The following is a 21933-nucleotide window of genomic DNA, read 5'->3' on the forward strand; positions in this document are numbered from 1 at the left end:
GGTTGTGTTAATTGTGTGGTAAGGTGCCTAGAGCCTTCTATTGGCATCTTTATTTATTTAAATACAAATGAAGAAGGCATTAAATCAATTGTTCCTTTTTTTTTGCTCTCTCTTGCCTTATCATTGTTTCTATCACATACTCTTAGCTGTACCAGGCTTTTGCTTTTTCAGCTGAATCAGGTACACTAAGTGAGAGTCCCAGGCTGAATTTCCTGCAGACTCAGGGAGGCTGCACTCAGGGAGCAAGCACACTTTACATCGCTGGCTTTCCCCTAATGCTATTTCACTTATGTTTCAGGGCACTTCCTAACCTTATTTGCTGACCAAGCCTTCGGTCTGTGACCCCCTGCACACCTAACCCTCCTGCAATGCCAAAGTAAACAAAGAGAGACGAGAATAGAGTTCTCTTACCCCTTCAGCTACTCTGCTTTTCATCTGGATGGGCTAAATCTATGTGACTCGGTTGGCCCCTCTGCTATTTTAGCCTCTAGGTCCTATAGCTAGAAGCAGAACCCAGGATTCCTGGGTTTGATCATTCTCCTGCTATGTAGCAAATAGTTTGCAACCAAATGGCAAACTATGAGTCGAGGCCCTCTCTCCTCGCCAAACTCCATAAAAGATAATTACTCCTGGAGTTCAAGTGGTGGCATGTTTTGCGAGAGATCTGGAAGCCTAGTATGCAGCTTTCAGATAGACACTGTAATTGTGCCTGTGATTCCCCCCCTCCTTTTTTGTTCCCAACGATATATTAAATTCACAGATTGAAAACTTGCTGGAAAACGAAGATGTCTGTCAACAATCTGCTCATCGTGGTGTGCCAGAAATCAAAATACCTGTATGCTGATTTGGAGGCATTTGTTATGCGTATGGACTGGTGAAATCACAAGCGCGTGGTCCTGAGGGCTGAGGACTCTGCACCTCTCGTGGCAGTAGCGGGAGGAAGGCAGACTTGGTCCTTCCCAGAGGCTGTATGTCTTCACCATGCAGAGGTCAGAGCAAGGGAAGCTCTTCATTAGGGACTGGGTTCCCTCTGTTTGGAGTCTATACTCTAAAGGTTGGACCAGATGATCCTTGAGGTCCCTTCCAACCTGGTATTCTATGATTCTGTAAGTTTTCTTTTAAACTTTGACTCGTCTTTGTCTCTGGTGATATCTCCTGCGACGGATGCTGGCCTCTTTGCTTGCCCTAAATTCTGTTGTACTTACCTCATTACTCTCCTAATGACGAGCTGACAAATGCTTTTGCTTGATTTACTGGCGGTGTTACAGGTGTGTGGAACACTTGTCAGTACTTTGCTACTACATGCCTAATTTTTCAAATGGCTGGGTGTGCTAGCTTCCTTTGCAGAACGTCCCTGCACATTTACCTGGTATTATTCCCCTGCCGTGGGCTTCATCACATACCTGCACCCAAAGCTTCCAGAGCTATGCCCTAGGATTTCCTGCCCCCCCCCCCCCAAAAAAAAAAATCAGGCCCTATGTGCAGATGTTGATGTAACTGGCCTTCCGATAAGGAGAAGTGAGCAGAGAAATGGCATGAGGGAGCAGCCCTCCAGCTGGCTGTGGGTATTCTGGAGCAAGGATGGTCCAGTACCCACCCTGAGACAGGCAGCAGGGCAGCGTGCGTCCCTGCTCCTCCTACCCTTGTGAGGAGCTCCCGGCTGCTGCAGCCCACGGCGCAGGTTTGCACCCCGCCTTTCACCTCTCGTCTGTTTGTCTTTTTAAACCAGAAAAGGACGTTTTCACTGATCAAACCCCAGAAAACGGGCCTTGCCACCACTTGCACGAGCGCATCACTGAGATCCAAGAGAGGTTTTGGAGCGAGGGAGCAGGGCACGTGAGAGGTCTCCAGGCATCGCGCAGCGATGGAGCGGGAACTGCTCAGCAAGGGAGGGACATCAACATTTCACGCACACGTTTCTTCACCAGTTGGGCAGAGCTCTTCTCCTCTTCTTCTGGTTGTGTTGCTAGGAGAGGAGTGCTCTGCCCTCTTCATGGCTATGAATAGCTCGCTCTTGTTTATTCAGCTCAGCTCCGCCTGCTGGTTACAACCACAACCGGCACCATCTCATTGCACGCCACCACCTTAAAACAATGCAACTGCAAGAGGAACGGTCCCCCCTCCGGCTGAGGAGACTTCAGGATACTTCTCCAGTGCACCGCTCCAGAGCCGTCCTTCTCCTCCTCTCCAGACACTCCATGGCGCATCCTCTGCCTCCAGCAGAAAGGTCTAAAAGGTCATCCCCAGAAAGCAATGCTGAGAGGCAGGGCCTGCAAATCAGGGCACGAGCTCAGAAATCTGGCTTGAAAACAAATGCACGATCATTTCAGGGTCCTTTTCTGCTATTCCAGTGCCGAAGCCTTTCATGAGCTAGAAAAGTAACTTTTCCTTTATTAGTGAAGACTGAGATTCTTGCATAAGCCCATGAATCCAAGAACAGGGACTTTAAGAAAAGTAACAGATGGCTTGAAAATTGGCCATAATGGGATTCCTGAGATTTTCTTAAAAATATTTTGTCTGAGGTCTGACCGGGAATGAAGCATCTACGGCAATAGATGGGCTGTATTGACAATGGGATAAACTAATGGGGCTGAGCAAAGGACTCTCCAAAGTGCTGCGAAATGTGACCAAGCACAGCATTTCAGAACATCTGCTCCAAGGGACAGAGGGGCAGGCAGCAATCACAACCAGCCTACACATTATGAGATGGGGTGTGTGCGTACGGGCAATGCCAGAGAGCCACAACGCAAGTTCAGAGTAGCAGAGTGGGCACAAAACTCCCAGCTTTCGGAACAGCCTGGGCACTCGACTGAGGAGAGCAAGTCCTAGGCAAGGCAGAGCAGCATAGATCAGAAGAGATATGGATGGGTGCTGCACAGGTACAGATGAACCACCCCTTCATTTTCAGCACTGTGAGTTTCCACGTGTGCGTATTTCCCTGGACATCTCATCTTTCTCCACCTGGGAATTTTGTTGGGATGAAATCTGAATACTGTTTACGTTTATTCAGAGTTTCCACATGCCCATCAGGCCTTTCAGATAGCCGGGCTGCTGAACATCCGGAAATTCAGGATAGGTCGACTGCACACTGGGGAGGTGAACTGTATAGCATGCATGCACTATGTCTAATGAATCCAAAAACTGTCAGACCTGCTGTGCATATGCTGTGCAGATGATCTGCATATGTACAGTATGCCCAGCGCGCTCTAAAGGCGTCTGGTCTACCCTGCATGCGCAGAACATCTATATGGTGCAGGTGTACGTATTCCTGCTTGGGAAATGGGATAAACATAAGGGGTTTTACACATTCTTGATATATTTGTAGAGGAGGGAACAGCTGAACGCTTCAGTGCAGTAGAGAAGGAAACTTAGGTGTATTCATATGTATGGAAGCTAGACTATCCTATTACATGCTACTTGTTTTACAGCAGCCACCTAAACAATGTAACTGGGGTCGAGGTCCTATTATACAAGACATTGTACATGCACATAGTGAAAAGGTGTTATTCCCCCCCACTCCCCCTCAACCCTCCCCCCCCAATATAATCTAAATTAATGTTAGTGCAAGAAAGGGGCATTGTAATTCCTTCTGGACAGACAGGGAAATGAATCCCAGAGATGAGCCAAATAAAAGGAAGCTCTTAGTCTCCTAAAGCAGGACACAGGTGAATTTTAGACATCTGAGCGCAAATTATGATCCTGCAAACCCTTGTTCAGCTGATGCCTGGTGCTGGGGATGCCCAGACCCCTCAGGCCCATCAGATTTGACAGTGAGGCCCATGGCTTCAGCAGCTCTGCCCTGCACCTATCTGGGAAGGCGTCCAGCTTGACAAGGCTAAGCACAACAGCGGCAGCAGGAGGAGCTGGCCTCGAAACGCCTCTTTGCCTAAAGGAGCAAGCCTCCAGGATGGGCTCTGTGCAAGCCCCCAGAGAGGCTGACGCTTCTTTTTAAGGTCCAGTGTCCAAAGGGGTTAAAGCACCCATGGAGGATATGGAAGACCCAGCCTGGGCTGCCTCCTCTGCCCCAGGGCTTTCCTGTCTGCATCTCCCATGGACATATTCCAGCTCTCGAGCTGCCAGCTGTTTCGGAGAGAGAGGGCATGCTCACCTCTTCTGCCAAAGGCGTTATGATTTTTCTTAAAGGAGTTTTGGCTTCCCTGGGCACACACACACACACAGCGGAGAGGAAGCATCTGCAGGAATCACCAGCCTGGCTGTGCAGGGTTTCAGCAGAGAGGAGGGGGAAGCCCACTCTCCAGTCCACTCTCGAGCGACCACTTCTGACTCTTACCTCATGTCTCTTTAATGTAAAATTCATAAGCAGGCACTGGGCACAGGGACCCATGTTTTCCTTCGTACATGGAGTGCCATGAGATCAATGAGATTAAACATGTGCTTACATGCTGTCCTGAATTGGGGCCATGAGGAGAGCAATGGGAAAGTAAACAGAAGAGAAACGTTATGGAAATGAAGGAAGAGGGAAAATCCACCCTGCCAAGAGCAGCAGCTCTCATCAGCTGCAAGAAGATATGGCCTCACTCAGAGCTGATTAGGCATTAGGAAGTCCTGGGACCGGAAAAGAAGACCAAGTCATCTTCATCAATGTTCAAAAACGACCCGAAAGAGTGAGACTTGGAGCAGTGGAGAAAGGCTATCTATGGGGCGCAGCCGTTCCCTGAGAAGGTAAGTTTAGCCCTGGGTTGTTTTTCCCCATTAGCAGAATGTGGGTACTTGAAATCATCAGGATTCAACCTGTGACAATACAGAAAGGCTTTTGTTCTGCCTTAAAAGGCTCAGAAATTGTGAGCTGGATGTTAGGCTGAGGAGACGGGTGAGAGCCTTGCTGCACAGAGCACACACGGCTGCAGACCCTACTGGCCTACGTCCTGCTGTGGAGACCGCGGGAGATGAAGCTGGACGGGATGACTGCTCTGCATATAGTCTGTCCTTGCTTTCAACAGGATGAGCGTCGTGGCCATCCTCTTCTGAGGACTTGTAGTGCCATGCTCCCGGCATTTGCCAAGGCATTGAGGACTCTGTGCCTGGCCCTGCTGCTTCCCACAGCCTGCTCAGGGGAGTTGACTGACACCTTTGCTCATGGCTGTGGTGAGAGCGCGCTCTACCAGCCCCCAAGTGCCGGATTGCAAGTGGTTTGATTTCGTTTTCCTGCCTGTCCAATTCTAGACTGGACGTCCTTCCACCTTTTTATATTCTCTGCGTTGCCTTCAGTCCTTCCACCCAGATCCCCTGGCACAACCCTGCTCTTCCAGCTGGGAAATCGGTAAGATCGTCTCTGATTTTCCAGCCTTCTCCCCTGGCTTTGCTCTTCTCCTTTCTCCCCAGCCATTCTTGGTTGCAGTCTTCCTTCCCTGCGTGACCTCTATTTCTCTTTCCTGGGAAGCACTTCATTTGCATCTGTCCTAGTATCCAAGCTACAAATTAAACCTGGTTAACGTTTCTCACAGTGAAACCCTGACTCATCTAAAACTTTACAGTTTGGCGGGATTGCGGGAGCTCTATTTTTGGGAAGTGGCTTTTCTGTTGAGCTCTTGAGCTCAAAAATGTGCATTCTCCCTTCTGAAACAGGTTCAGAAGATGACCTTGGGTAGGTCACTTCATCTGCCTGAATCTGTTTTACCACTTGTTAAATTTAAGATAAAAATACTTGCACGGGTTAGTAAAATGTCTTTGAAATCATTGGACAAAAAAAAGCTATCCAAGTGGTGATTATTACGATTATTATAATTATTTTTATTAACTGAAACCAGCTGATGCTTGTGCAACACTCTTCTGGGCTCTGCAGACCTTTTCCGCTGAGGCTCACAGAAAAAAACTTTTGTTGTCCCTGGACAGGGATGTGTTTTTTGAGACTGAGTTTTGTGGTTTAGTTATGAAACGTACGACAGTCCGTCACGTGTTTTGCTTTCTGGGCCGAATGAACCCTGCTGAACCCGTACGTAAGGCAGCACGCGGTTTAATGATTCACGCCGGCTATGTTTTGGTTTAGCTTTTGCTGGACGGAGGGCGTACAAACCCGAGCATCCAGGGAACCCTCTCAGCTGAAGTCACTGAAAAAACTTTGCCCAAGTCTCCGCGAGCGCGGACCCAACGTGGCCCCGTTGTTGGGCGAGACCCTTTTTGGGTGTTTCGGGTTGCCAGAGCCGGCCGTGCCTGGAGACACCCAGACTTTCCCACCGGAGAACTAGGCTCCCTCGCCCCCGCCATCTACAGTGCTGGGGGCTGCAAAAATTTTCGGGAGCCCACGAGGGCTTGTTTTTTGCGACTCCTCTCCTCGCCCTTCTCTCCCGCCGCCGCGTTGCCACGCAGAGGGCTGGCGGCTGCGGGCGAAGTTGACCCCGAGGCCCCCGGGGCTGGGTCTCCACGGTTTGGCGTGCGAGGTTATTTGCGCGACCTTGGAGGAACCGGGCAAGTTCTCCGCCGGCTCCTCTGCCGGTAGCGGCCCCGGAGGAGCGGGAGCGCTGGGAGACGCCGTTAGCGGGGCGCCTGCGAGGACGGGCCGCGGTGGGCCCGCGTTATTTACCCCGCCGGCTCCCCCTTCGCCCCTCGGCTGGCGGCCGGCATGCCGGCGGGGGGAGGCGGCGGGCTGGGAACCCCCCACCCTCCCGGCGAGGCCCGGGGCCGGCGGCTGCCATTTTCCCGGGGAGGCGGCGGGCGGCCTTCTCCCGGCCCCTGCGCCCCGGCGGGCGCGCGGAGAGGCGGCGGCGAGGCCCGGCCCGCCCGCCTGTCACCGGAGTTGGAGTTCGCATGGAGGAGGCCGGAGGAGGAGGGAGGAGGCAGGAGGAGGAGGAGGAGGAGGAGGGAGGGGGACGCCTTGTTTGTGGCTTGTCAGCAGCCACTGGAGACAAGCCTCCATGTGTGAAAGCCGCTTGGCATGAATGCCTGGGCCGTACCAAGCGCCGCGGCGCCCGCGGGGGGAGGCCGCCCCGCCGCCCCGCCGCCCCGCGCAGACAATAGGCCCCGCAAGGGTTCCCCCTAAGTTGCCTTGATGCTGCCCTAGCGCCCGGCCAGCCCAGGCCGCGCCGCCGGCAGGGTCCCGCTCCCCGCCGCCGCCCCCCGACATGCCGCTCCGCGCCTTCGCCGCCTGAGGCAGGTAAGCGCCGGCCCCGCCGCCCGGCCCGGCCCGGCCCGGCCCGGCCCGGCCCCGCCGCCCCCGGGCAGCCTGCGCGCCGCGCTGCCGGCGGGGGGGGGCGATGGCTGGCGCCGCCGCCCCCGGGGCCGCCTCCCCGCCGCCGGCTCCCCCGGCGCGGCGGGGCCCGGCTGGCAGCGGCGGGGGGCGGCGTGTGCGCGCCGGCGTCGGGGCGGGCGGCTGCGTGTGCCGCAGTCAGCCCCTGCCCGCCGCCCCGCTGCCCAGGCCCGGCTCCGGTCGGATCGGCCCGGCTCGACCCGGCGCGGGGGGGGCGGAAAGTTTTTTGCAGCGGGCGGCGGCGGCTGTGCCTCAGTTTCCCCCCCGGCGGCGGCGCGCAGGGAGGGATCGCGGTGGCCGGGGCGATCCCGGGACCGGCGCGGGGAGAGAGCCGGGACCGAGCGGGGAAGGGACAAAAAAGCTCCTTCCACCTGTTGGCTTCCGTGCCGGCGGCTTGCGGGGGGGCGGCGGGCCGGGGGCGGCCGGCCTGCCCGCTGCCCGGCTGCAGCCCCCGGGGGTGGCCCGGGGGAGGGTGGAAAGCCGGGGCCTTTTGTCAGTCCTCCATCCCGCTGCCTCGAAAGTCCGCCGCGGGGATGGGAGGTGTTTTTTCCCTCCTGGATGTTGGGAGATTAAATGAGATGTATTTACAATTGCCGTTTATCAGCAAGTAAATATCTAGCTCGGCGGGAGAGCAGCAATGTGAAGCCTGCTCGCTGGCTCGCTTGCTGGAGGTTTTGTGGCTGTTAACCTACTGTTGTTGAGGTGATAACGTGCAAGAGCAAAAAAAAATAAAAGGCGGAGGGGAGAGAAACCCTGCTCCTCACGCCCGGCCTCGTTACGGTGTCGGCGCTGGGTTCGGCTGAAATTTGGAAGGTTATTTTTCCCTTTTGGCGTGAGATGCAGAAAGCCTCCCAGCGCGCTAGGTGCATCCTCGCGAGGTCTTTTAAGTTTGTCATCTGCCGTCATTCAGGTTTCATTGATTCTAGTTGTTTTGTTAAAAAATAACCTACAAGAATCTGAGCTGCCCGAACGTTCGTCATCCTAACGTCCTGACACAACCTAAGCGAGGCAGGAGCCGAAAGAGGGGGAGAGTGAGGATATGTGCTTTCCCAGTCAAGGCTGGGAGGAGAGCATCATGTGTTGAAGAATATGAGCAGGAATGGGAGATGGGGGAGGGAGTCTAAATTGTCCTGAGACCCTATTCAATCCAGCAAGGAAGATGGAGGATCTTGCTGCTGCAAAAAAAATGTACGGCAGAAATCTCAGCCAGCTTCTCTCTGACTTGTTACCTCCTCTCAAAAAATAAATAAATAAGCAGAAAAAGAATCAAAGCAAAACCCCATGATTTGCTGTAACGTTTTCCACGGTACCTTTATCCCGCGTGCTTTACAGCCAGAGAGTCCAGTGATGGAGGTATGCGAGAAGCAGGGAGAAAGACTCTGAGGTTTTTTGTCAGAGGAGGGGGAGAAGTATCAGATCGCGTTCGAAGGGAGACTTGTCAGGCTGTGAGGTAGGGAGAAAAAATGCCTGTTTCAGGCAGCTGGACCTGGGGAGGAGGAGGAGGAGGCTCTGGCACCTACGGTTCTGATGCTGGGTGGAAAACCTGCGGAGAGAGGATGTGGACAGATGGGGGAGCGGGGAGGAAGGATGTCCAGGGAAGACCTTGGACCCGCTCCTCGGAGGGCTTTAAAAAGAGGGGGAATTTTGAACTGAATCGGGATATGAGCAAGGACGGAGCATAGCTAAGCTGAATGTGATCTAGCAGGACTTTTCGGCATGGAAGAAAACGGAGGTTGAGTTCTCTGACTCGGCAGAGTTTGGGGCAGTTGGTTGGGGGAAGAGATCTTTGCAGCCAGCTCAAGGGCTGATAGTGACTCGGACAGGGATTGCAGCTGAGGGATGGGGGGAGACTGTGTGGCTTGCCTTTTCCGTGGGTGGTTTCTCTGGTAGGGGGACCTTCTGTTAAATTATCTCTGTAAATTTCTGTTAATTATGTTGGAATCTGGCAACAGCAAGGACAAAATATCCGTCCCTTGTGAAAATACGCGTGGGGATGAAATAAAGCTTTATCACAAATGCTCCTGTGCACCCAGCCCCTCCGCATGCATGGAAAGAGCAAGTTTGTGCAAACACACCTGCTTGTGTAGCGCATTCTTCCTCCTGAGGGGCAACGTGCACACGTTGTGAGCGTGGTTCCTGCATGGACACGGCCCAGTTCCCATGTTTTCCTCAGTTTACATAATAGCTTATTCTATCAGCCTGGTAGCGGTAGTATTTGACAGCCAACTTTGCAATAGCATGGATTACGATGTGAGGCGCAGGGCAGCTGAGGCTTAAAACCAGTATGTGCCATGTTTTAGCTTTTCCATTCACAGCAGCGTTCCCATGACGGAGCAGGCACATACCGCAGACACCGCGCGCACAAGAGGCGCCATAAAAATGTTACGCACATACACATGCAGAGAGGACTGATCTCGGGTCAAACATACTCGAAGTTGCTCTCTTTGGGAGGAAGCTGAAGCAGTGCCTGCATGTTGCAGACAGAGCTCGCACGCTGCTCCCGCACACGCAGATCACACGCGTGCATGCTCCACCTTTCCTCTCCGGCATCACCTGTTTGAATTCCAGCTGGGCTGGCAGCGCGGGGAAGTTTAGCAACGCCCTGGATGGGGATTCGATGCCCTTTCTGTTCCAGCTTGGCGCTGGATGGGCTCGAGCCACAAAAGCTTAACAACAGGGAACACTAATGAGCCCCGGCTTGGCATGCTGAGAAGAAAGGCCAAGGGCTGAACGGGCATAAAAACAGTGGCGTGGAGCCCCCTGGCCAGAGCCTGAGCCTCGGCACAAAGGCTGGGGAGGGAGCGGAGTCTCCGGAGTCGGGAACAAGACGGCAGCGCTGCAGCAAAGGCATGAGAGGAGACCATGTTGGGGGGAGGAGATCAGGCTGCTGTTTCCACATCATCTGAAAACTCAACCTGCTGTCAGGACAGAAGGAAGGCTTGTGCATATTTTATGTCACTTTTCTCCTTCTAGGACAAGCTGCTGATCTGATCAGCTATGCGCTATAAAATCCTCGACGTGCCGATCAGCAAGTATGACTCGAGGCCAATAACCAGCCTTGGCCTCCTGCCTCCGCTCCTTTGTGGACAGTCAGTTGTATCCCATGCCGGCCTTCCCCGGAGAGTGCGTGCACAATTAAACCCTGCACGCCGCTCCTCAACTACGGCATGGGATGTGACTAGCTGCATGGAAACGGGGACAGAAAATGGCAACGTGTCAGGGCCGGGGGTGGGAGGGAGGCGGGGAGGGGAGTTGGCTATTTCTTACGCTGTTTGCTGATGTCTAGAAGGAGACTAAATGGGTAAATCGGTTTTCCTTTGAACTGGTTGTGCGTTGGTCCAGTCAGCTGCTCTCGCCCCCGAGATCTTCAGCAGCAGCTCAGGAGTTGGTGGGGCTGGCAGCAAACAAAATGTATTTCACTCCTTCAGCCTGGACTTTGGGGGCTGTCAGACAAGAGGATTTCTCCTCAGCAGTTACTTGGTGCTGCTCCTGCGTGGCAGAGCCACTCGAGCCACCAACATTGCTCCTACCCACTGGAGATGCGAGCACCACTCACTGATGCTCCCTGCCCTACATCTAAGGGTGCAGGCATCTTGGGCATCATAGTTTTGATAAGTCTGGCACGCACAAACACATTAACCCTGTGTCCTGTAAGCAAACTCATTGCCCTAAACACCATTTCAGGACGCGCGGGGAAGCAAATATTTCTGCTATGTGATGTGGGCTTAGGTACGTAACTGAGTTAATGTCATCCCTGCTTTATCCTTCACTGGTCCCGTTTGAGGAACAGTGGTTGCAGGCATGGAGGTCTTGCAGAACTTGCGATCCTGACATGGATTTGATGGGCAGCCTTAGGCAAATCGCCTTAAAGCTAGGATCGATCTTCCTGCTGAAATCTGTAAAATGGGGGTAATGCTTGCCTACCTCCCAGGGAAGGAGCAGCGCACCTAAATCGCTTGCATACGGTTGTGAAGTGCCGCGTGCTCCTGTGCAGACGCTACGGCGGGTTTGCACACCATCACACGAACAAAGCGTGTGGTTTTGCACCGAGCGTGACTCATGCTATGATAAATTTTGCTAGAAGTATGCGCGCGCTCGGCGCTCCATTGGACGGTGAATTCTGTTTTGTCCTTCCAGCAGAAAACAGCGCAACTTGCCAGTGACACGGACTGTACATGTATTCCCATAACAACAATATTATAAACATATGGTAAACCTGGTGTAACAACTCCTGTCCGTGTCTCCATGCAAAACAAGGAGACGATTAACAAAAACTTGAGGCTGTCTGAGGCTGTATCTCCCCAGACTGTGATCTCATCAGCTTTCCCAAGCTAACCGCAACCTGGTCACTGCTGGGATTGTAAACTTGGGGTGTGGGGGGGAGCAGTTTGCAGGAATGGCTGTTTGCAATTCAGTCTGCTTCCCTCTGACTCAGTACTGAACCATCCCTCGGTCGGGTATTTGGGGATAGTACGCTTAGGACGTCGCGCATCAGTTTAGTTCTTGGAAGAAATTCTGCAGTGCCCGGGCTTGCTTACAGCTGAGTTTTGTCTCGGCATCTTTTGTAAAAACAAAACCCTAAAAACTACTTCGGACTATTAAAAACGCCATGGTAATTTTTGCCAAAAGAAGGGGTGGGGGTGGTCTTAGCCCTGGGCACTTTGCCAGACTCAAGCTCAGGAAATTGCAGTCTATCTAGGTAAAACTCCCCTATAGTTTAAATGAAAAAAAGTATTCATCTCTTACTGTCTTAAAGGGTTAGCGCTGTGTTTCTCTGGAGCCTTAAACAGACAGTACATTCTAGCTGGAGAGGTGGTTACAGTTGCTTGCTGGGAGAAGAATTTTTTCTGCAAAAACCAGGGCTTTTTTTGCATTTTTGGGATGCTTCTAATTGCAAAATGCTGTATGTATTTTAGGTTATTGCAAGGCTTGAATGAATATGCGGATCAACATACAAGTATAAGTGCAAGGAAATAACGCTGGTGTGGTGTTTTGCACAAGGGGCAGGCAGCTAGCAAATTCATGTTTTTTCTGTAGCAGAAAAATAAGGACCAGTTTTTTAGTCTTGCGCGTGAGCATCTCAGGGCTGGATTTTGTATGTTTAGCAGCAATTGCTTTTGTAAGCTGCTGCTAAGGCACGTAACTGGCCGTGTGCAATTGCAGTAATGGAATGTGAAAATGCAACTACACAGAGACCTGTAATCTTGCATGCAAAATACTGCTGGTCTAGTTCTCCAGGTACAAAAAATGGTCTGAGATTGTTCTTGCCTTTCCATTTAACTGCGTTCACCTGCATTTTTCGGGTGGCAGCTGTGTGTATGGAGTGCTGAATGATTATCCTTGCTATTTTTGCTCCAAGAAGAAGGAGGAAATTAAATCATTACTAGTGATCGGGGCAGTACATGTGTTGCGGTAAGCGCACGGTGAAGTTGGGGCGGGGGGGTTACAATGATAATTCCATAACTCTCTGAAATCTTGGGGAAATGCATAGATGAAAAAGAAGAAGGAAGAGGTGAGCTTCCCTTCCCGCTGCAGAGGAGGAGTCTTGAGCCATGGAGTGGGGTGGTGGTGTCAGGATTTGGCCTCGCCTTCTGCCAAATCCGGTACTTTCAGAGCCCCCCAAACCAGAACGTGCATTTCGGCACAGATGGATGCAGGGCTGAATATGGACACCGGTGAGCCTGTCCTTGGATATTCCAGCCCAGGGCAGCGTGGATCGAAGTGTGGAACAGGTTTCCCACTCCTCGTTCAGTGGGTGCATCTCAGCCCTGCCCTGGTGAGCTGGGGGCGGGCGGGGGGACGACTGGGAATCGCTCACTTTCTCCGCCACTTCACTCTCTGGCTTCTCTGGTGACAGCGATAACAAACGGCTGCTTGGCATTAGGTGATACGGATCTCTCTCAGCCCACTAAACCTGAGTCCCGCAGGCTTCTCACTAGCCCTCAGGGCTTGGGTGTCACTGTCCGCTCGCTGCCCGGGCTGGCCTGGGACAGCCCCCCTGGAGACAGAAGGCTGCACCTTCTCCACGAGGTCTGGAAGTACGCATTTCTTTCTACCGAAAACTGTGGTTGTATTTTGGGGTTATTTTTTGCCATCCGGGGTCCTTGACTGCAGTCATTTCCATTTTGCATGCTGTTCTTTGTAATTGAATCTATCGATGTATATTTAATCCACTTGGCACCACGGTTTGTAACTAGGCACTGCTTCCCAGCCTTCTGTCACTTGTTTTCACAATTACCATCTTTAAGTTAGGGTGGATGCCTGCCATTCAGCTCTTCGCCCGATTGCTATACTGTCTTGGAGGACCTGCGCTTGACAGTCAGGTCCACAGTCAGCACAGCTCCCGTCCTTTGATCCGAACCTCAGCCAGGGGGTGTAGGTGTAGGATGTGGGTAATGGAAGCTAAGCCTGTTGGGTTTAATTCTCCTCTCTGCCACTGATTTGCTGCGTGTGATCACGGGCAAGTCCTTTAACCTCTGATGGCCTCAGCTGACTTATCTACTCCAGAAAGGTGTTGTAATGCTTAATTATTGCCAGCTCTTCAGAAACCCCCAGGGGAAAAAAAACGCATTTTATTCAGAAATGTCTCTGACCTCTCTGGCCTTTCTAAGCCGTCTTGGTGGTGCTAGGAGATACTCTCTTTCCTCCCTTAATAATGTTTCTTCAATTTTTCATCTGTACATTCACCCACTCTCTCAGCTGCATGTAAAAATGCCAAGCTGTCTGAAGTCATGGAAATATTTTTATAAGCTTGACAGCCACGACAAACATTCCTCCTCGGCAATAAACAAACAAGGTACACAACCTGCCATTAACATTAGTTATAGCAGAGAGACCTTCGTCACTCATTGACGAGGGAATCCTAGACAATTCCTGTGCTAGCAAGCCATAAAGTAGTGTTGTCTGGGGTTAGGAAAATACCGGATCCTTTGGGTTCCCGTGTGCGGTGAGTAACTGAGAAGCTTTGTTTGCCCATGTGTGTACGGGAGTGCAAACAGGCACCGGGTATTTGGTTTATTCAGGGCTCTTTACGAACTATATTTGGCTCGGGCGTACCTGGCGTTGGGGGCTTGGTGTTTGTTTGTACGCACAAACCCCTTGTTTTCCATAGAGGCAGTTGAAACATAAAGGTGGTACAAATTAAACTGGATAAGTATTAGACGCTTAAAAAAAAAGCTGCAAATGAAAGGCGTTAGCGAGCGTTGCAGGAGCAGAGCCCCGGTCACACAGCCTCCTGCGCACCCCGCTTCTGTTTTCCTTGCAGCTGGCTGTGAGCTGGTAGGGTTGGCAAGTACCTGAACCCGCACTGCAACATCTTCTCCCCGCAGGTAATTCTCCACATAAGCACTCAGACATTGCTTGGTTTTGGTGTGTTCTAGTTTAATTTACTCTGAATATGTCTAAATCCAGATCTCCAGGACTTTGGTGTTGACGAAAAAGAGGAGGTGCTGCTCTTTTTCCTATGCTACTTTGGTTATATCTCATTCTTCTAGTGGGCTCTCTTCCTACCATCTTTGGGTAGCGGGCTCTCTCTGGTGTGCTCAGGAGAAGAAAGTCAGGACTGTTCTTCATCTGTATCTTTGACAGAAGACTTTAAGTAGGGAGCTAAGCTCCTTTCTACCATCTCACTCGTTCGCTGCCTCTCTCGGTCGCTGCGCTTTAGTTCCTCCTTTCTTAAAATGAGAATGACAACTCTTCACTCTGCTTTTGCAAAAGCTTTGAAAGCTAAGGAGAAGAAAGTGCAGGGTTTTCTTCTTCCTTCTTGGGGAGACCATAAGTCCTCTCCTCTCCTCTCCTCTCCTCTCCTCTCCTCTCCTCTCCTCTCCTCTCCTCTCCTCTCCTCTCCTCTCCTCTCCTCTCCTCTCCTCTCCTCTCCTCTCCTCTCCTCTCCTCTCCTCTCCTCTCCTCTCCTCTCCTCTCCTCTCCTCTCCTCTCCTCTCCTCTCCTCTCCTCTCCTCTCCTCTCCTCTCTCCTCTCCTCTCCTCTCCTCTCCTCTCCTCTCCTCTCCTCTCCTCTCCTCTCCTCTCCTCTCCTCTCCTCTCCTCTCCTCTCCTCTCCTCTCCTCTCCTCTGATTTTAAGAGTTCTTATTATATTCTGTCCCTCTAGGTCTCCTCTACTTCCACCGCTCTTGCAATCTGTCTCTCTCTGCTGTTTCCACATCCCCTTCTATTTGCAGCTCCCTTCCTTCTGTTCATGTCATTTTCTTCTCTCACCCTGTATCTTCTACCCTCCCCCACTATTCATGTGCCGCACACTCTTCCTATCGTCTCTCTCTAGTTTATTCCCCAAATTCCTCCCTTGCGTGTCTCTCCGCCGTGGACCCCCCTTTGTTGTCCCCAGCTGTGTGTCCCTGCAGCCCAGCCATGTGGGAGCTGGCTGGCCAGGGCCCGAGCAGGAAGGATGGGGCATGGGATCGGCCGGACAGCCCCCCGCCGCGGCCGTGGCCCAGCTGCCGGCCAGGCGGGGTGGAGGTTGCCTTCTGACAGAGCAAGGTGAGACTCCCTCTGCTCGTGTGCCGCCGGCTTTGGATGGTGCTGCCTCGGGTCTTGCTCTGAGCTGCAGCACGGTTGTCACTTCAATGTGTGCTTTATTTCTCCCTGGGAGCTTGATGAAGTCTGTAGTCTCAAATTTTGTCTCCTGATGTCACCTTACCTCCTTGGACATGGCCTCGCGACTCCCATTCCCCCAACTTCCCCCTGGCTCTGGACTCTCTGCCCCGAAAACGTGGATTGTGTTCTGCCTGGCTGCTTGAGACGTCTGTGGTTGTCAAGAGAAGGGTGGCTGTCCCCCTGCCTCGCTCCCAGATGAGTTCAGTTCCCATGTTCTGCCAGGGAAAGCTGTGGTGGAAGGGGGAGAGGACGAGCACCAAACGTCTGGGGAGGCCTCTGCATCTTGTTGGAGAGTTGCATCAAGCCAGCAGCCAGCGGGTCAGGACAGCTGCGCTCGGTTCCTGGGAGACCTGTGCTTAGCAGGGGAAGAGAGCTGCTCTTTGGATGGGCCACGGGCAGCAGGGTCACTGCCTTAGAGAGAACCCCTCTCCCGTCTGCCCAAGAGAGGCACCTGATCCCATGCAGAGGCTATCCCACTATCTGACATGGGAGAGTTTCCTCCAAATCAGCCGGAGTGGATGCAACCTATTTAACCACCTCCCTGCAGGGACAGGATTGTGGCTGCAAGGATCCTGGCCAGCAGCGACATTTGAAAGGTGGTGGTTTTTCAGATATCCCTTCATGGGCTCTGTTTGGCCTTCCACAACGGGGACATATGGCGTGGAGAAGTCCTTTCCCCAGGGCAGGGAGAGGCGGCTGCAGCTAGGCTGATGGGAGAACCAGCCAAATCAGGGCTGGTCAGCTCTTCCTGACAGCAAGGCATGAAGAGATCACGTAGATGGCCGTGCGCTGAGGTTCAGCCAGTGTCCTACAGGATAGGGCACGGTGACTTTCTGGCCTCCAGTGGAGTTTAGCTCAGTTTCTGGGTAGCACCACATTTGTTCCTGCCAGGCACGTCTCAGTCCCAGGCTCATAAAAGCCACGAGCCTAAGCTCTCCTAACCAGACAGTTCCTGATTTCTCCCTTCTGTCTCTGCAACAGACTGACCCTTCCTTAGCGTGCTGAGATGGTATCCCTCGCGCTCCATTCGAGGTGCCATACACCTTTTCCCATTTTTCCCACAGCCGTTTCTCTCTTTCTCCATACCGGCTTCACCTGTTTTACCTGCTCTTTCCCTCCCGCTCTGCCTCTGGGCTAGGTCTCTCTCCAGACTCTTTCCAAAATTGTGTTCCTCTGCCTCGTTTGCCTTCCCATCTGGCTTCGTTGTCTCTCTGGTCATGCTGTGAGCTGTCAGCAGCTAGGGGAGAAGGACCCTTGCAAGAGCAGGGCAGAGACCGGAGGGTGTCTGGGAGAGCAGAGGGGGAAGGCAGAGTATTACTAGATCGGGGTCCATCGTTTGCTGGTGTCTTTGGCGTCTCCGAGGTATGTGCTGTTAGAAACATGGCAGAAGTCCCCTTCCCCGAGAAGAGTGATTTTCCCATTGCTTCTACTTCACTATCGGCAAGCTCCTGAAAGGTTAATGAAGTCATTCACTGCAAAAGGAAAAAGCATGTCTTCCCGCGTTTTGCATAAATTAATCTTGGACATTATGGAGCAGCCCGTGTGCAGGGCACAGGACACGCAGCTCCGTCCTTGAGTCTTCTCACCCAAAATGGAGCTCTGCGAGTGTCACATAGGTGATACTGTCCACTCCACTCCTCGAGATCAGCTTAGGTTAAAACTTACTTAGGTAAAAAGCTGTGGCCTCCCCACCCGTCTTTATTTACGTTTCGTTGCATCTAATGGTGACTGGGGAGGAGGTACCCAGGAATGCCCGCAAGCCTCCCCTTCCTCCCATTGCGGTGGATCCTCGTTTCCCACAGATCCTCTTTAGAAAATGCCCTGTATCAGGTTTCATTCCCACTAGATTTTTTCTGTCTGAGAAGTACGGAAAAAATCATTCAATTGGTTTTGAATCACATGAGTGGGAGCAGGAACCAACCCCAGAAGATAAGCGTTCTGACCTTTGCCGCACTCAGAAAACTGAAAATAATAACAAATAAATACATCTTGTTTCTAAACTTCAGACTTAGGGATGCGTACCTGCCTTATGCAGCAAGAGCCTGAGCCAGGGCTCTTGGGAGAGTTGAGGATACGAACCTGGCAGCTGCCTGCAGTAAGCAGCAGCCCCTTTGCTTTTCTTTTGCAAATGCAGCTGGTACCAACCCAGATATTCAGGATGGGAGGGGACAGGGCCAGTGTCCCCGCTCTCCTGCCATCTTGCTGCTGGGACCCTGGATGTTTTCCTGCGTCTAGCGCTCCTGGAGAACAAGAGATTGGTTATTTCTGGCCTGTGTCTGTTTCCTTGCGCTTTCTGCCTCGTCTTTTCACATATAGGGTTGGCCATATAGGGCCATACAGACCGGCCACCAACTGGACCTCTGCACGTAGGCAGACCCTGAATGGGAGTATGGGATTTGCTCTGAAAAAGTAGTGTGTTAAACCCCCCAAATTGGTGGGTGTTTGAAAATAACTGAGGAAACCTGTCTGGAAAGGGGACATACTGAACTGTGACTCACAGCGAGCTCCCCAGGTCTGGGTCTCAGGTCGCTGACTCAAACCTCCATCATCCCCTGCAGATGCCCCTGGGGAGGTCCTTCTGAGGCGGCCTCTCTTTGCAGGCCGCTGGTGGCAGTAAATATTTGTACACTGCATACTGAAGTGCTGATACGGGACTGGGGAGGCGTTGTGCAGTGTGCTGTCCAGGCACGGGAAAGAGACAGGTCCTGTCCTGAAGGACTCACTGTAGTCCCAAATCAGGGCATTCACGGTGCTTTCTGTAGCGGCTGTGACTTGATGTTCCTCCACCAGGACGTTGCTTCCCTTCCCTCCTCTGTTACGCAGGTACCTTGTTTGCTTGGTTTCTGCCATCCAAACCACCGTCGACTGAAGAGACGCCTGTATGCGGAGCTTGGGGAGGATGTTAGGAGGTTTCTGGCACTCTGTCAGTGTAAAGCATCTTATTTATTAGAGTCTAATGCCCAGCTGGGATGCGCTTCTGATCTAAAGCTCCTGAATTCCTCCCTTTTAACGCTAAAGATGCCATTCAGAGAGGCCCCCTGGGCCCAATGTGTGCTTCTGCTGAGCACTGCCCTGATCATCTATCTACCACTGTCTTGCTCAGACTCTGGCTTCAGTGATTTTGTTTCCATTAGAAGATCTCCTCCAACTCACCCCTTCCTGCAGGGGTTCCAGCAGATACCCAAATAAATATGATCCAATGGGCCGTGGGCTGCTGTATTGCAGCGTATGGAAGCACGTGCATTTTGAACATGCAACCCGATACGTGTGTGGATGCTTGCAATCATGTCTGCTAGCGTATTCGGGCTGGAGGAGGTAGCAGCGAAGGCCTCGGCGGCTGGGAAGAGAGGAATGACAGGCTTGCCAGGGGAGGGAGGAGAGAGTTTGGTAGCTGAGATGAGGATTGGGTAACAACTGGAGGGGGAGATCAGATTTAGGATCCATGTTGTTCACTTAAGAAAATAGGAGAAGTAGTAGCACATTGTTTATTGGGGATTTTGTTATTCCTGTGCATTATTTATTAATCTGCTGCTAATGGTACTGCATAAAGAAGTGGCACTTCTACAGAAATTTCGCAGACAGCTGGAGCATCAGTTCCAGGAGGTATTGTAACCAGGTCAGGCTGGTGTAGGGAGTCCTGCTGGGCTCAGTTTTGACAGGCTTTGGAAAAGAGAAGATTGTTCAGGAGGCATTTGGAGGGGAGAAGGGGGGGTGTCTGTGACTCACCAGGGAACAATGATTGCTGTGAGGATAAAGGGGCAGGCTGGAAGAAGACCTGCAGACAATGGTGAATTCCTGGTTTCAACAGCTTCAGGATTCCAACCTCAAGTACGAGAAAGCATAAGAAAATGAAGTGTTTAGGAGGAAGCTTTAGGAGCAATAAAGGCAGCTGGTGAGAGAAAGCCAAAAGTAAAGAGAAAGCAGGTTTTACTACATGCTGCGCCTTGAAGCGGATCCTGGAAGGCTTGAATTTGAGGCAGGAGTTGGAAGAAGGGATGTACAGAGAGAGATGGCCTGTGCAGTGAACGTGGCTGAACCGTTCTTGACTTCCCTGTGCTGTCCGATAGCACAGACTCGCCAGTTTGCCGCCTCAGCAGACGCGGCAGGCTAAGCAGAGGCGTTGAGGTGCTCTGAGCACCCAGGGACAGGAGGCCACGCAGGTTTGTAAAGTTCGTGGTGCAGATGGATAGGTGCCAGGATGGGTGCTCCCAGCCAGTTCTTGGATATGAGTCTTCCCTGGCCTTTGAAAGATGCCCAGTTGCTTCGAGAGGCGGGACTGGTACTTTGGGAGATGGCATTCTTCTTTCACTCAGCAAATACTGCAGGAGGGAATCGCGCCGCTGGTGCAAACCATCTTTGGGTGAGAAGCAACAGTTGAAATCCCGGCCGACTCATAGTCCCCAAAATACCCAGACAAAAATGCAGTGCCCAGAGGTTTTGTTTTTAAGCTTTGTTTTACCCACCAGTTCAGCCATCTCAGCATTAGGTGGGGAACACCCTGCTTACTGCCTGCGACTGTTTCCATAAGCCAAGGGCAGGTCTAAATGGTAGCTGCCGTGGTGTCTCTTCTGCCTGAGAATCTCAGTGCTGAGCTGGTGCAGAAATTTTGGGGTTGGAGGGGAGGAGGAGAAGCTGCAACATAAACACAGCTTCAGGGGCTGTCCTTTATTTTTCTGACGGCAGCGTAAAGCCAACTTTGTTAGATACAGACTGTGAACATGGGGAGTCTTGTAGCACAGACAGGCTTTGCAAGGAACTGCGTTAGCTCGAGTCAGCCGCTTCCCTCAGCCATCCCATACAGCACAGCTGAGCCACTGTTACTAAACGGTGTTGGGCTGTAATCTCTAATTACACGCAACATTGATGCAAATCATGCAGCAAGTACATATGGCTATTGGTGTGTTTAAGAAATTTTTTTTTAAGTTATTGTAAGTCTTAACGCTGCACAACACCCTGCAGCAAACCTCCGTATTCTGTGCAGCAATCGTGGCCGTGTAGTTAGTACTAAGTGCACTGAGAAGTTGTAACCATAACGGTGTGAGAGCGGCCTGTAGGTGTGGAATGAACCACACCGTGATGGGACGCGGCTCTGTTAAACCACTGTACCTATTAGAGCAGACGGTGACTTGGGCCAACCAACTGAAACGCCTTCAGAGAGCGTTTTCCGACCTTGGGGAGAATCTGAGATCACCTGAGATCTGGGACTTGAGTTTTAACAGGGCTTATCCATTGGGGAGGGACCATCCATTTCAAAAGCAAAGTGCTGATGAGTCCAGGAATGATAAAATCACCCTTGGATTTTTTTTGTGCGTATGAACTCCTAGAAGTCATCTATGTTGGTATAAATGAGATCATTTGGCCTAATTAGTTCCAAGCTTAATTAGCAGTAATTATCCCAACATGGGAGTAATACCCGAGTAGGAAGTACTGAGTCCTCGATTAGATAGATCTCTAATTGGTGTTACAATATTGTAATTAAAGCATGCTTGTACGCCTCTGCCTCTGCAAGTGATTTGTTTTATGTCTGATTAAACAGGGAGTCCGGCAGCCTCAAGGAGGCCAGGACATCACCACTGATTGAAACAGTGTATTATTCTTTGTTATAGGAAAGAAATGATGAATCACATATACTAGGAAACACTGTGGGCCAAATTAATCCTTTGAGTAATTGCTACTGGAGTTAGGGAAATTACAACAGGGGTGAATTTGGCCTCAAGTGCATAAGCTCTATCTGTATATCACACAGTTAAACAAATACTCATTTGAATGTGCAGTCTGGCAATTACACCGTCAGACGAATGCAAGTAACTTAATCTGCATTTGCGATCACTGGATTGCACGGGTGAGTTTGGCTGCTGGGTGATCGTTACTGGATTGCACATTCTGCTCAGATTTTGCGGGGGGTGGTGCCATGTGTCCCGGGATGCGCTGCACCCCGAAGCAGGCGGCAGAGTTTCAGATGGGCGCTGCTGGCTGCAGCGTCCTCTCCTTGCCAGGGTGAGACCCGAAAGGTACCGCTGGGGTCACCAGGAGCACCTCGCAAACGGAGGAGATGGACAGATAAAGTGTCCTCTTTCCTTCCAGCATCGTTACCTCTAATCTAGCCGGTCTGACCCTCC

The 21933-nt window shown here is 51.9% G+C and overlaps 1 protein-coding gene across 1 annotated transcript in view; it reads left to right on the top strand.

Moving 5' to 3' along the window:
- Positions 1 to 6883: 6883 nt before the first annotated feature.
- LOC148055673 (uncharacterized) overlaps positions 6884 to 21933 on the top strand; it is a 48821-nt gene continuing 33771 nt past the window's right edge. Inside the window, exon 1 of the mRNA XM_087758711.1 lies at positions 6884 to 7111. The gene's annotated coding sequence lies outside the window, so the exon portion shown is untranslated. The remainder of the gene's footprint in view (positions 7112 to 21933) is intronic.

The sequence above is a fragment of the Nipponia nippon genome, unplaced genomic scaffold (genome assembly GCF_047370975.1).
Source record: "Nipponia nippon isolate SJK-2023a ecotype South Korea unplaced genomic scaffold, ASM4737097v1 scaffold_2, whole genome shotgun sequence".
In the NCBI taxonomy this organism is placed as follows: Eukaryota; Metazoa; Chordata; class Aves; order Pelecaniformes; family Threskiornithidae; genus Nipponia; species Nipponia nippon.